At 59.4% G+C, this 13,578-nt stretch overlaps 1 protein-coding gene across 1 annotated transcript in view; it reads left to right on the forward strand.

Annotated features, from left to right (window-relative positions):
* The first annotated feature begins 225 nt into the window (after nt 1-225).
* Nucleotides 226-13,578, forward strand: part of CRISPLD2 (cysteine rich secretory protein LCCL domain containing 2) — a 59,099-nt gene continuing 45,746 nt past the window's right edge. Inside the window, exon 1 of the mRNA XM_042920658.1 lies at nt 226-345. The gene's annotated coding sequence lies outside the window, so the exon portion shown is untranslated. The remainder of the gene's footprint in view (nt 346-13,578) is intronic.

The following is a 13,578-nucleotide window of genomic DNA, read 5'->3' on the forward strand; positions in this document are numbered from 1 at the left end:
CTGTCCTCCTCCGGCCAAGATCTCTGGTCGCCTGCTCCGGCCCTCCCACCCCGCCCGCCGGGATCGGCGCCTGCGGCTCTCTCCGGGAGGGACGGGCGGGGCCGGGGCGGGGCCGGGGCGGGGCCTCGGCTCCACGGCCCTATCAGCGCCGCTGGCCGCCGGGGGGGCGTGGCGCGAGGAGCCTACAAGAGGCGGCGCGCGGGGTCTCCGCGTCCACTACATCCCTCCGCTGCCCCCGGTGCGCGGCCTCTGCGACCAGCCCGCCGCGCCCACCGTGCCCGCCGTGTCCGCGCTGCTGCCGCTGCACGACACGGGAGACGCCGGTGATTGGGGAGCCCTGCGGAGGTAAGTGTGACTTCGCTTCCTCTCCTCTCCAAGCTGCGATCCGCTCCCGCCATCTCCGAGGAGGTGAAGGGGGCCCAGGGCAGACGCCGTCTCTTGGGGCTCACTCTGCGCAGGCACTGTGCTGCCTGCGGCTCGGAACCGGGCTCGGCCGGGCGAGTGGCCTTTCGCAGGTGGAGAAACTGAGGCTCAGCGAGGACAAGACGTTTGCCCCAGACCTCGCAGCCAGGAGGCGAGGGAGTCGGGACTCAAAGCCGGTCTGACGGTCTGACCGCATATTCGTGCTCCGGGAGCCCCCCGGGTATTTAGTCTTGCCTCCCTTACGCAGTTCGCCAGCATCTGTTGCGTTCCTGTGTGCAGTGTGGGCGTCAGTAAACGCAAAGCTGATGGCGTGGATTCTGCAGGGGGTTGAATGTGTCGACCCACACGTGGATGGCCACGGTCATCCACCCGCCTGTGCGTTCTGCCCCGGTTTACAGGGCCACGCCCCTTTACGGTTTTATTTGCAACAAACCTGCCAGGTAGCCTTTCTCTTCCCGTATTTCAGATGAGGACACCGAGGGTCACAGGGGAAGTGGGTTTGTCCAGCTCCAGCCAGGGCTGGATGGAGCCCAGCTCTCCCTGCCTCCAAAGCTCCAGATGGAGGTGTCCAGGCACGGGGCGCGTCAGAGTGCCTGCGGGTTTGGGAACACATGCGGGTGTCTCTTGGCCAGAGTGGGCATCTGCATACACTCCTGCTGGGGGAAGAGGCTCCTGACCTGAGCGCTGAGGGCTCGGCTCTGCGGTCCTGGGGAGACCCCCAGAGGGACAGTCAGAGCCTCCCTTGCCCAGGGCTCAGCTGGTGGACAAGCCAGAAAAGGCTTAGCTGGTGCCCACCCACTGAAGTCTAACTTGAGCTGGACGTCTTTTGGGCAAAAGGTGAGTTACTGCTCCGGACGAGAGAAGCGCCTGGGAGCCTGTGCAAATGCCCAGCTTGTCCTGCAAAGTGGGTTTGTGGACTTCCACCTTGAGCACTTGGGTGCCGTGTTCTGGCAGAATGACGTGACCCTGCCTTACCCCAGTGGGGTCTTCTAGGGTCACAATTGGCCAGGTTGAGAGCCGAGGGTCCAGCAGCACGCGGTGAGGGACACGCCTTCTCCAGGTAGACCGAGAGGCCTCCTAAGACTCTTGGTATTTTGTGCACCTGATTTTCTGTTTCTGCCTCTGATCTGGCTGCTTCCACACGGGTGTGGCAGGTGGCAGGCCATGCCACCTCCCTGCATTTTCACCCCTGGCACACACCTGGGCAGGAGGCCTCTTGGTCCCCATTTCACAGATGAGTAAACCAAGGCTCGGAGAGGTAAAGGTTGTGCATCAGGACCCTTGGCTGGCTGGCTGGCTGGTTGGTTGCAGACGCTGTGCTCTTAACTGCTGGGTCCTGCCTCCTTGAAGACAGTTCTCTGCCCAGCCTCTAACTCTCCCTCTGGACCTGACCCAAGATGTCGTATTGTCCGAGAGGGTTCCAGGTGAAAACTGTCGGCAGAGTTAAGCCCAAGCCCCAAGTTCCCAGCGACACGCGCCCTGGGAGGAGAAAGAAGTCGATTTTGATTTTTTATTTTTTTTAATGGAGTCTCTCAAGATGTAGAAGTGGAACAGCAATGATGACATTTATAAGAATACCAGCAGCTGGTACCGAAACTTAGAATGAGCCAGATGTGCCCGGGGTTTTACATGGATGATCTCACTGCCTTCTTTATGAGGTGGGCACTGTCTTCCTTTTTACAAGAAGGAGACTGAGTCTCGGATGATTAAGGCATGTATACGACATGACGCAGCCAGGGCAGGGGACAGCTGGCCCCCCTCCTCCCCTCCCCCCCCCCCCCCGGCTGGGCCCCCCTCCAGATCCTGGAGGAAGGTGTTCATCCAGTGGCTAGCCTGCTTGCTGCGGCTGGTCAGGGCCTCTCATGCCGTGTGGGGTCGGGATCCCTGCCCGGGTTAAGGGTGGGCCTGGAGAGGGGCCGTCCTGACCCAGGGCTCGGGCTCCACTCTGCTGACGGGTACCGGTGTCGACGTGCGGAGAGCCCTGCTCTGAGACCCAGATCCGTGCTGGCTCCCAGAGCCCCCTCTCTGGACTTGGTAGCAGAGGGCCTGGAGCCTTGGCTCAAGTCCCACACTCCGCCCCTCCCTCAAAGACCCCTCGTTGGGTCTCTGGCCTTTTGTAGGCTGCGTTTGAAAACCGTCTCCCGGAGGCAGGACCCTCAAATGCTGACCTCTTCGGCCTGTGGGAGCTGGAACATTTCTTTTCTCTGTCACCAGTGTAATTTGCTACGTATGGGAGGTGCCTCTGCGTCTGCTTGCTCCAGACCTAGGAAGCTTTTTATTTTTTATTTTTTGTAAACTCACTGGTTTTTGATCAGTCCCAGATGTGCAAGCCCAGCATCACTCAACGGGGCTGATGGCTTGTCAAGCAAGGAAAATACAACACAGGCACCATTTCATTTTACCTTCCGTTAACGGCGTTGAGTAGATGGTCAGACCTTCAGGGGACGGGGATTCCAAGCCTCTCACAAAGTCCTAAATGAAGCACGCTCTGTTCTGGAACAGGCAGGGTAGGACAGATCTGGGTGGTTGTTGGTAGGACTAGCCGTAACCTTTTTGTTTTTCTTTCTTTTTTTGAGAGGCAGAGAGACAGAGCACAAGCAGGGGAGGGGCAGAGAGAGAGAGGGAGACACAGAATCCAAAGCAGGCTCGCGGCTCTGAGCTGTCAGCAAAAAGCCCGACGCGGGGCTCGAACCCATGAGCTATGAGATCATGACCTGAGCTGAAGTCGGACGCTTAACCGACCGAGCCACCTAAGCACTAAAATTTTTTAAAAACATTTATTTTTGAGAGAGAGAGAGAGACAGAGTGTGAGTGGGGGAGGGGCAGAGAGAGAGAGGGAGACACAGAATCGGAAGCGGGCTCCAGGCTCCGAGCCGTCAGCACAGAGCCCGACGCGGGGCTTGAACTCGGGAATGGCGAGATCATGACCTGAGCTGAAGTCGGATGCTTAACCGACTGAGCCACCCAGGCGCCCCCCCCCCCATTTTAACCGTTTTAAAGTATACAGTCTAGCACGTTCAGCACATTCACGACCTTCTGCAGCCCCCACCTCTGTCCACTCCCAGAACGTTGTCATCAGCCCTGAAGGCGACCCCATAGCCACCATTAGCAGCTTCTCTCCATTTTCTGCTCCCGTGCCCCTGGCAGCCACCAATATACTTTGTGTCTACGGATCTGCTTATTCTGGACATCTCCTGTAAACGGAACGATTTAACGTGTGGCGTTTCGTGACTGGCTTCATGCACTTAGCGTGATGCTTTCAAAGCTCATCCATCTTATGGTGTGTGTCAGGCTCCATTCCTCTTAGTGGCTGAGTAATATTCCACTGCGTGGATGGACCACGTTTCATTTACCCATTCTCCCTTCTTGGCTTCCTTCTTGAAGAAGCGTCGACATAGGTCGTGTCGTTCCAGAATAGATCAGCGCCCTCCACGGTGGACACAGGGGAATCTGGCGTCTGGGTGTTTGGGGAGGACGTGTTGACATTCCACCCGGGGTCACAGCAGCAACTGGCAGAGAATCCTGTCTGAGACTTTGTGCCCCAGCCTGTGCAACTGTGGGTGTTTGTGGGCAGGCACCCCTTGTCAAGGCTGCAAGGACAGACGGTTTCTTGTGGTTCAGCCCCAAGGAGATTTCTCTTCTCGGATTGTCTCGGGTGCTGTGTCAGCTTAGACAAAACCACGGGATCCGGGGGAAAAAGAAATTCCTAATGCACATCATGCAACCTCTGGACCATCACTTAAAAAATATTATAAATGATGAAATCCCACATTTTCAATCCAGATTTCTGGACCGCGTCCCGTTGTGAGTGCAGAGAGGCGGTATCCCAGAAGGAAAAAAGAACAGAGCTTTCCAGTTCCTTTTTTTTTTTTTTTTAATGTTTATTTATTTTTGAGAGAGACAGAGACAGAATGCGAGTGGGTTAGGGGCAGAGAGAGAGGGAGACACAGAATCGGAAGCAGGCTCCAGGCTCTGAGCTGTGAGCACAGAGCCCGATGCCGGGCTGGAACTCACGAGCTGTGAGATCGTGACCTGAGCCCAAGTCGGACGCTCTACCGACTGAGCCCCCCAGGCGCCCCTAGACCTTTCCATTCTGTTTGTAGTCAGGTGGTCCTAGAAGCATTGAGCCTGCTCTGAAGTTCTCCTGGACTGGAAAGAGCCTTCTCTGATCTCTCTGGGATTGGGACCTTGCTGGCATCTGCTGGGACTGACTTGATCAGAGAGATCCTTCTGGAACAGACACAGGGAAAAGTGATAGCACCCCCGGCAGAGGGACCGTGTGTCTGTGGAAAGGCCTGGGGATGGGGAAGGGCCAGGCACCTAGGGAAAATGGTGAGAGGTCTGGTGTGGCTTGAGAATCTAAGCATCAGGCCGGGTGGCCCGGTGTCTCCCTGCAGGCGGCCTGAGCTGTACTGAGTTTGGACTTCCTGCCACAGGCTGCAGGGCGTGCAGTTCGGAGCAGATCACTGTGAAATGGACAGTGTTCCCCAAAGTGGGGGGTGCCGTCCCTTCTGGTCCTCGAGGTGACTCAGCCTGTGCACAGACCCAGCAGCCAAGGCCGCCCATCCAGGAGCTGTCCTTTGCAGTCAGGGCGAATGTGGGTGATGCTGTCTGCCCCTAACGTCTGCCCAGCACCCTGCTCCCCTTTACGGCAAAGACAGAGCACCCCAGGCATCAACGCTTGGGGCTGGCGTTCATGCCCAGCTGGGAGGACCTTATTTTGTTCTGATTTCCACACGTTACGTTTTACTCCTCCCCTCCAGTCAAGGCAGAATTGATCGTGTTCTTTGGAGATGGTGGCGATCGAAAATTCCCTTTTACTGGTACATTTCTGCGAACCCTCCATGCGGGCCATCTCGAGGAAAAATACAAGATACGGCCCAGCGCGGGTAGCCGGTGGGAAGGTGGGCAGAGCTGGGGAACGGGGTTTGCCGAGGATTGGAGTTTGGGGAATGCTGAATTCGTTTAGGGTGGGGCACGGGATTGGAGACCGTTACAGTCTGGGGCAGCGGCTGTCAAAGTGGGGTCCCCCTCCAAGGCGGGGGAGCAGCCGTCCCTGGGAACTTGTTAGAAATGCAGATTCTCAGGCCCCACCCCGGGCTTCCTGCGTCAGCAGCTGGGGGGCGTGGGGCCAGCAGTCTGTGTCTTAACGGTGCTCTCTGGTGCAGGCCTGAACGCGGGACCTCCCGCCCTAGAAAGCGGGTGAAGCCTGGCTCTGGGGCGCCAGCACAGAGGCCGGGTGGGGATGGCCGGCTAGTGGGGGTGGGTGCGTGGAAGCTTCTGTTTCGGGGCCCGGTGCAGACGGGAGGGAGGAAGAGCCCTTGGGGGCCAGTGCGGCCACCTCCCTGCAGGGTCCAGAGGCCCCCTTGGCAAGTTCTCGGCAGACTCCTAGCTTTTCTTCCGGAAGAAGGCTCGGCTTGGTGGCACTCATTGCTCTGGGGCCGGAGCTTCTGGCACCTTCCTTCAGGGCACATGTGGGGCCCTGTGTGCCCCGGTGTGAGCCCCACACGCCCCCTCTGAAACAATGAGCCGTTCCCTGGACGGCACCGAAAACGTGTCTGCACGTGTGTGTATCAGCCGCTGCCCTTCCCGCCCCCAGACCGGCTCCGACACAGCCCGTCTGTTCTCCTGGGGGGAAGCGCCTGGCCGCTGAAAACCCTGTTTATTCCCGGGAACCTTCAAGGCTCGGGCGTCACTGGCACCGAAGGTATTTTCAGCTTTGGCGTCGCTGGACAAAGTGCCCTCTCAGACTTGGGATGAACTGCGCCCTGTCTGCGAGAGTCTGTGTCTGGTCCAAGTGGGAGGCCCCGGCCGGCCGCCGGGTTTCATCCGGGCTCCACTCTGAAGGGCTGTCAGAGGCCAGGCCCTGGAGCGGCCCCTGCCCTGCGACCTCCCCCCCACCCTCCCCCCCACCCCACCCTGCCCCGGGGGCAGCTGCCTCTCAGGCTTCCCTTGATCCATTCTTCAAACAGAAGCCAGAGCGATTTCAAACTTAAAAAAAAAAAAAGTTTCCTTAAAGTTTCACATAGCAGAGAGGAATGCACACCCCTTCGTGGGCTGTGCTGGGTGGGGGAGACTTTTCCCAGAGTGCTTGGGCTCTCCGCCCGCCCCAGGGCACAGCCTGACCAGCCCCAGGCCCCTCCCACGGCCCCGCCCCCAGGGGCCACCGTTTCCGGACTTCTGATGCCTTAGGTTGGTCTTGCCTGGTTTTGAACTTGACGTGAACAGCACCGCTCCGCGACCCCCGTTTCCCCCCAGCTCCGCGGGCTTTGTGCCTGTCCTCGGTCATGCCGAGACGGTGACCGTCGCTGAGGCTTTGTCCCTGTGGTCCCTGCTGTGTGGCGTTCCCTTGTCTTGAGAGTTCAGCGGGACCTTGTCGTCCACCGCAGCCAGAGTGGCCCCGTCCCCTCCTGTGCCGAACGTTACCATCCCCATTTTCCAAGCTGTGTCCTCACGCCTTTCTTATCTGTCTGTTGTGATGTCTCCTCTGGTTCTCGAGGGCAGACTGCCTTGTGTGCCTCGACTATCCCAAGGACTCTGTGGCCACCTGAGGGCCTGCCCTGGGCCTTTCATCCGCAGGGCAGTGGGGAGATTCCACAGCCTGCTGCTGTAAGATTCTCGTGCCCGGTGTCTTTGAGCTTGGTCCAGAGCCGGGGGCTGTGACTCGCCCTCACAGATGTCACCCGACAGCAGTGAATCGTGTATGTCGGGCAGGAGGCTGGGCAGGTGCCCCGTAGCCTGCGGCAGAAATGATCTGAGATGCCTGAATTCACCCGGGAGGAGAAAGGAAAGACACGGTCGGTAGATACCCCTGGAGCCACTATTTTTCTCCTCTTCTTACCCTCTATCCTCTCTCCCTGGGAGAAATTCAGGGCCTCATTGTCCCCCCGAGGAATCGAGACTCAGAGGTTGAGGGACCTTTTGGGCAGCACGGGGCTCTGCAGAGTCACCATTCGAACCCGGGTCTCACCCCACGTCCACGCTTTTCCACACTGCCCTCGGGCGGTCCTTGCCTGCTTGTCCTTGGGGGCCGGAGGTTCCCTGCCGTTTATCTGAGGCTTTGCTAAATATTCGCGTGTGTACAAGAAGGCAGACGAGGGGCCCCAGGAGTCAAGGACAGGGGATTTTGAGAATATAGCATTTTATTGTCTACTCGCTTTAAAATGGCTCTTGGTTGACATTGAACACAACTGATTTTTAGTTCCTTTTTGCAAAATGAGTTCTCTCTTTGCCCAGGATTTTGTGTGTTCTCGGCATAGTGTTAAAAAGATGGAATGGGGTTTCTTGTAGGATCCTGTTGGCCCCTGGGTTGTGGACAGCCCAGGGCTGGGGGCAGGGCGGCTGCAGGGGACGGCACGGGCCTGCTCCCGCTGTGTCCAGCCCTGATCCTGTGGAGAAGAGTTTAAGAAAAACTGACTGGATCCTGCAGAGGACGAGACCCCCCCCCCCCCCCCGCTTTCCCCCCTCCACGGCCCGGGGTGTCTGGTACTCACCCAGACGCTCTTCCCTGGAGGTTCTGGCCAGTTCTGGGATTTGCCCCAGACGCGCCGGGGCATCCCTCCTCCCCACTCCCAGCCACCGCTCCATTCCTAGAATTTTGGGTGGTTTGTGGGTATGACTGGGACCTGCCCTTGGCCTTAGTCACATTTTGAGTTCTTTGTGCTTCTGAGAAAGAGCAGAGCCTGGGGCCCCCCGGGCCTGTCGGGTTAGCTGCTGTCCCGTTGGGCCGGTATGTCACTGAGTGAGTCCGGCTGGCACGGGGCCGGAGGCTAGAGGTGCCCTGCCGGGCGGGAGAGCCGCCCCCACGGCCAGGGTGGGCCAGAGACCAGGGCGCGACGGACGTTCTGTGTTGACTGCGAAGCAAGTTGCTCGTGTTGGAGCCTCCGGCCCCTCGCACATCAGACGGGGCCGACGACCGCGGTGATCCCATCGGCCTGGGGAGTACGGGGAGTGGGGGACCCGCCACCCTGCGCCGCCCCGTGCGCGCCCCCAGCTGTTGGCTGCGGTACTTGGGATAACTGTTGGTGGGACAGTTAAGACCCGCTGGGGTGTGAGGGGGAACGAGGCTCAGCGCCAGCCGGCATCATGCTGGAACCGGCTCGTGACGTTTTGTTAAATTTCCAGAAAGGTCGTGAGCCAGTTAAACACAGCCATCGTCAAACATCAAATTACGTAAACTTACAGTTAAATGAGTCCTATTGAAAACGAGGCTAATCTTTACTGCACATCCCTGTTCCCTCTGCCCGTGAGGTTCTTAGTATCTGTCCCGTCTCTTTGATGGAAAGACCACGTGATGCTGTGCTAGCTTGAGACTTTCCAGAAATCCCATGTTCAGTGACCTCACACGGGCTGCTTGAAATTGGCCACAGTGGGAATGTTTATACCAAGGGAACTGGCAAACACTACTTATCAGGGTGAATTCTAAGAAAATGTTTTTTGATGTTTATTTTTGAGGGGGGGGGAGGGACAGAGCATGAATGGGGGAGGGGCAGAGAGGGAGGGAGACAGAGAATTCGAAGCGGGATCCAGGCTCCGAGCCGTCAGCACAGAGCCCGACGCGGGGCTTGAACCCACAGACCGCGAGATCGTGACCTGAGCCGAAGTCGGACGCTCAACCGACGGAGCCCCCAGGCGCCCCTGATTTTTTTTTTTTTTTTTTTTTGAATGTTGGTTGTTAGACATTTATCCACACACGCTGGTTCCAGCCCTCAAGAAGCACACGGTCCAGCTGGAGAGGCAAATGGTACGAGCAGGCACAACACGACCACACGGGGTGATGAGGTCTAGGGCTCCCGCCGCTTCTTAACTCAGCGAAGGCTGGGCCCTGGAAGGGGGTGGAGCTTCGTGGCAGTCCGGGCAACGTGACTGGGTCGTTGTCAATGGGAATGACCGTGTACCTATGTACAGGCAGTTCCCGGCCAGATAGTCAACATTAATGCCCCAGGCTGGGCTCATTTTAATTTTTAAAAGTTTGAAGTAGGCTCCACACCCACCCCGGGGCCCGAACTCATGACCCCAGGATCAAGGGTCGCGGGCTCTACCGACTGAGCCAGCCAGGCCCCAGACCTGGCTCGTGATGGCTTGGAACCTGCTTACCCAGAAAGCCGGGAGAAAGTGGCCACGGCTCAAGGCACGTACTGAGTAAAGCGTGTTTCAAACTCGGGGGAGAGTTTTTGACCCCCACAAGCATCACACACGTAATGCAGTTTTCCAAAATCAGGTTTCGCGCGTCAAGGCAGAGGCGGGGCTTTGAAATAGTGCAGTGAAGTCACGAAGAGAGAACAGTCTTACTCCATTCCCCATTATTAATCCCATCCTTCTAGAAACTTCCCCAAGCGATGCTCTGTGGCACATTGAGCATCATCGTCGTCATGATGATAGAGAACGGGTACGAGGCGCTCAGGTTCGTTGTCTCGTTCGTTGCTCAGCACACGGCTCGTCCCATGGCCCCAACCAGGCCAGGGGGGTGAAGCCCTGCTCATCAGCGAGCACTCAGGTGAGAGGCCGCCGCCTTCTGGAAGCCTCCTGGCGCGTCAGCACGTCCGCAGACCTGTCCGGCTTGCTCACCGCTGACTCGCCAGTGTCAGACAAGCCCCGTCGTTCCCCTCTGCCCCGTGGACGTGGCCTCTGGGGCCCCGAGAAGCTACATGCCCGGGCTGCGGGGGACGACCGAGAAGCCAGCGCCACGCGGAGTCCTTATACGGCTCTTCTGATCTCGTCGGGAGGAGGAGACCCACACATTCACTCCACAAATATTTATGGAGCTCCGACCTGTCTGATGTCGGCGGCTCAGCGGCGAATGAGCCCGACGGGTCCCGGGGTGTGTGATTCAGCAGTGACCCCTCAGCTGAGTCTTTACCGAAAGGGCAGACGTGAATGTGCCTGGCCTGGGCCAGGCGGGGCGGGGGGGGGGGGGCAGGTCGGGGCCTTGGGATGAGTTGTGGGAACAGCATGTGCAGGAGGGAAGAGCTTGGCGCCTCTCGCGGCTGACTGCTGACAAGCCCAGCGCGGAGATTCATCTTCCTGGCAGGCTTTCCCAAACACGGCGGAGGCAGCGCCCGAGGGTGACGCACGGAATCCGGAGCAAGCCCTCTTTCTCTCACTGGCTCCCGAGAGGCAGGTTTGGGGGGGGTGGCCTTGCCCGGGAGGTGACCGTGAGGGCACCCCGTTGCTGGGTCGGGAACACAAGGGTCTGCTGATCCCCGACAGGTGCACAGAGCCATGGCGGGGTGGCGTGTGGGTTTCAGGGCCCCTACCGCGGCCGCAGCCGTGTGTTGGGCCTGGGCCAGGCGGGGCGGGCCGCTTCTGACTTCAGCTCCGGTCACGATCTCGCGGTTCGCGAGTTCGAGCCCCAAGTGGGGCTCTGGGCTGACGGCTCTGAGCCTGGAGCCCGCTTCGGATTCTGTGTCTCCCTCTCTCTCTCTGCTCCTCCCCCACTCGCCCTCTGTCTCTCTCAAAAATAAATAAAAACATTAAGGGAAAAAAAAGGAAGTTCCCCCAAGCTTTCAGAAAGCTGGTTGTCACGGCTTGGCTCCCTCCCTAACTGGCTGCCTCGCAGACACCCGGCAGGGTCTCCCGGACTCGGTTTTGCTTGCTGTAAAGGGGGGTGGGAAACCGCCACCTCCCTGACGGACTCCAGATGCATTTAAGAGCTCCGGGCAGTGTTGTGGGAATTTGATCCCTGCGACTTCCCTCTGCCAGGCTGGGGTCTTGCCGTCCGTCTCCCTCCCCGCCTCCCCGCTGGCCTGACATCCGGTATGTTCTCGTGAGACCTCGGTGCCACTCTTACTTGTACCCTCACGGGCTTGGTTCTGTGACTGCGGCAAGGGAGAGCCGTAGCTTCCGGAGGGTGCTTCTGCTGGGCTGGGCAGCCGTCCCCAACGCGTGGCTCAAGCCGTGGGAACAGGCCAGGGATGACAGAATGGAGCAGAACTTTTCTAGAAACAAGGTTTGCCCTTAGCAACCCCAGGAGAATCAGGGGTCCGTATCAGAGAGCATCTGTCCGTGCCAGGGGGTCGGAGGTCAGCTTGGCACGGGGCCATCAAGGGCACATTGGCAGATGGGGGTTGGCTGGCCACCAGAGCTGGTGCTGGAGGTGCATTTTGGTGAAGGGTCACCGTGATGTAAAGGTTTTAGTCCCCTGGGGGGTGACACATGGGCGCCTTCTCATGGCCAGGAACCACCGTCAGACCCAGAGGCCAGTGGAAAGAGGGTTGTGAGTTGAGGCTGGGCTGTCGCGGGGCCTGTCCCTGGCAGGGTGGGGCCGGAAACTCCTCCAGGAAGCCCACCCTCGGGGAGGCAGGGCAGGGCAAGGGAAGGGCTGTGTCCCAAGCCCACGGTGTCTGCTCCCCTGTTGTATGACTTTGGGTACTTCCTGAAACCGCAGAGGCCTCAGTCTCCTCCCCTGTGAAATGGGCGCAGTAGAGCCCAAACCCCTGGCTCATCGGGTGGGTAAGACGAGTCGTCGAGAGGTAGGTCTCATCAGCGTCAGCCTCCTGGGTCGGTCGGGGAGCGCGCCTGTCACCGGGAAGCCGCAAGCAGCCTTGGACAGCGCATGTGTCTCGTTTGAAAAACCGGTTTAATTTTTTGATTGTGGGTGGGAGAGGGGCGGAAGCGTCGCGGCCCTCCCGTTGTGATTTGAGCTGTTGGGGCCGCGGAGGCCGGAGGCCGCGCACGGGCCCCGGGAAGTGGGGCTCGGCCTCCTGATTTACCGTGCCCCCCTTGCCTCCTTCCGTGCAGCGGCCGGCGGGAAATCAGGAACGGAATCCCCTTCATCCATTTATTGCCTGGTGCACACGTGCGAGGTTGCCACAGCGGCCGTGACCAGGCCTCACCGGCCAGCAGCTCCGACAACAGTTCTCGCGTTCTGGAGGCTCGGGGTCCGAGGCCCCGGTGTGGGCCGGGCGGGTTTCTCCCGAGGCCTCTCTCCGTGGCTGTCTGCTTCCTCATTCCTTCTCTTACGATGACAGCAGTCAGATTGCGTCAGGGTCCGCCTAGTGACCTCGTCTTAACTTCACGACCTCTTTAAAGCCCTGCCTCCAAGCACAGCCACACTCTGAGGTGCTGGGGGCCTCAGCCTGTGGGTCTGGGGACAGCGCCACAGCCCTGCTGTCCCTGTGGTTCCCCTGCAGCACAGGCTTTGCTGGAGCATTAGGACCCGGGCCTTGCCCCTCCCCAGTGGGGACCCCCAGGCCCCCCAGGCCCCCCGAGCTCCGGCAAGGCCCAAACACCTTCAGAACCAACAGTGCCCTGGGCATGCTGCCCACGAGGTGCTGTGAGTGGCCCAACCTGGGGCAAGTCTGCGTCTCCCGGGCACGGATTCTTATGGGGGCCAGGCAGAGAAGGACCAGCCTATGAGCCCTGGGCACAGGAGGCCCCATTCTTTTTTTTTTCTTTTTCTTTAACGTGTATTTATTTTTGAGAGATAGAGTGTCAGCAGGGGAGGGGCAGAGAGAGAGGGAGACACCGAATGCGAAGCGGGCTCCGGGCTGCGAGCTGTCAGCGCAGAGCCTGATGCAGGGGTTGAGGTCATGAACCGTGAGATCCTGACCTGAGCCAAAGTCGGACACTCCACCGACTGAGCCACCCAGGCTCCCCGCTACAACTTACTTATCTAACCCGACGTCGTAATGGGATTTGTTTATGCTGACGCTCACACGGCCCTGGGTCATTCCTTTTGCCCTGCTTTGTGATCCTGGGGCCCAGTGCCCCACGGTGTGTTTACCTGTCCCCATGCGGGAGTCATTTGAGTGGGGCCCCCGGGTGATTTGACCCTACCCGGGGCTTCGGGCGAGTCACGGTTGATTCATACGAGCGATTCACGCCTCGCGCCTGCGGGGGCGCCCTGGCCCTCGAGCTGCCGGGGCGCACAGACCCGGTGCGGTCGTGACGCCCGGTGGGCGCTCTGTGACGTCAGTCTCTGCTCTCATTCCGTCTTCGATGGCAGTTCAGGGTCAGCATCTTGGCATCTCTGTCAGCCGGCCTTCTGCAGCTGGGAAATGTTCATATATGGTGACGCCACTAACCCGGGAGAGAGGTCGGGACCCCGGGGGTCTACGTTACTGGACTGACGTGCCATCCGGTCTCCGGGGCTCTGCCCCAGAGGGAACTCCCCGGGAGGGAAAGATCCAGAGAGAGCCGGGCCTCCCTGCCGGA

The sequence above is a fragment of the Panthera leo genome, chromosome E2 (assembly GCF_018350215.1).
Source record: "Panthera leo isolate Ple1 chromosome E2, P.leo_Ple1_pat1.1, whole genome shotgun sequence".
Classification (NCBI taxonomy): Eukaryota; Metazoa; Chordata; class Mammalia; order Carnivora; family Felidae; genus Panthera; species Panthera leo.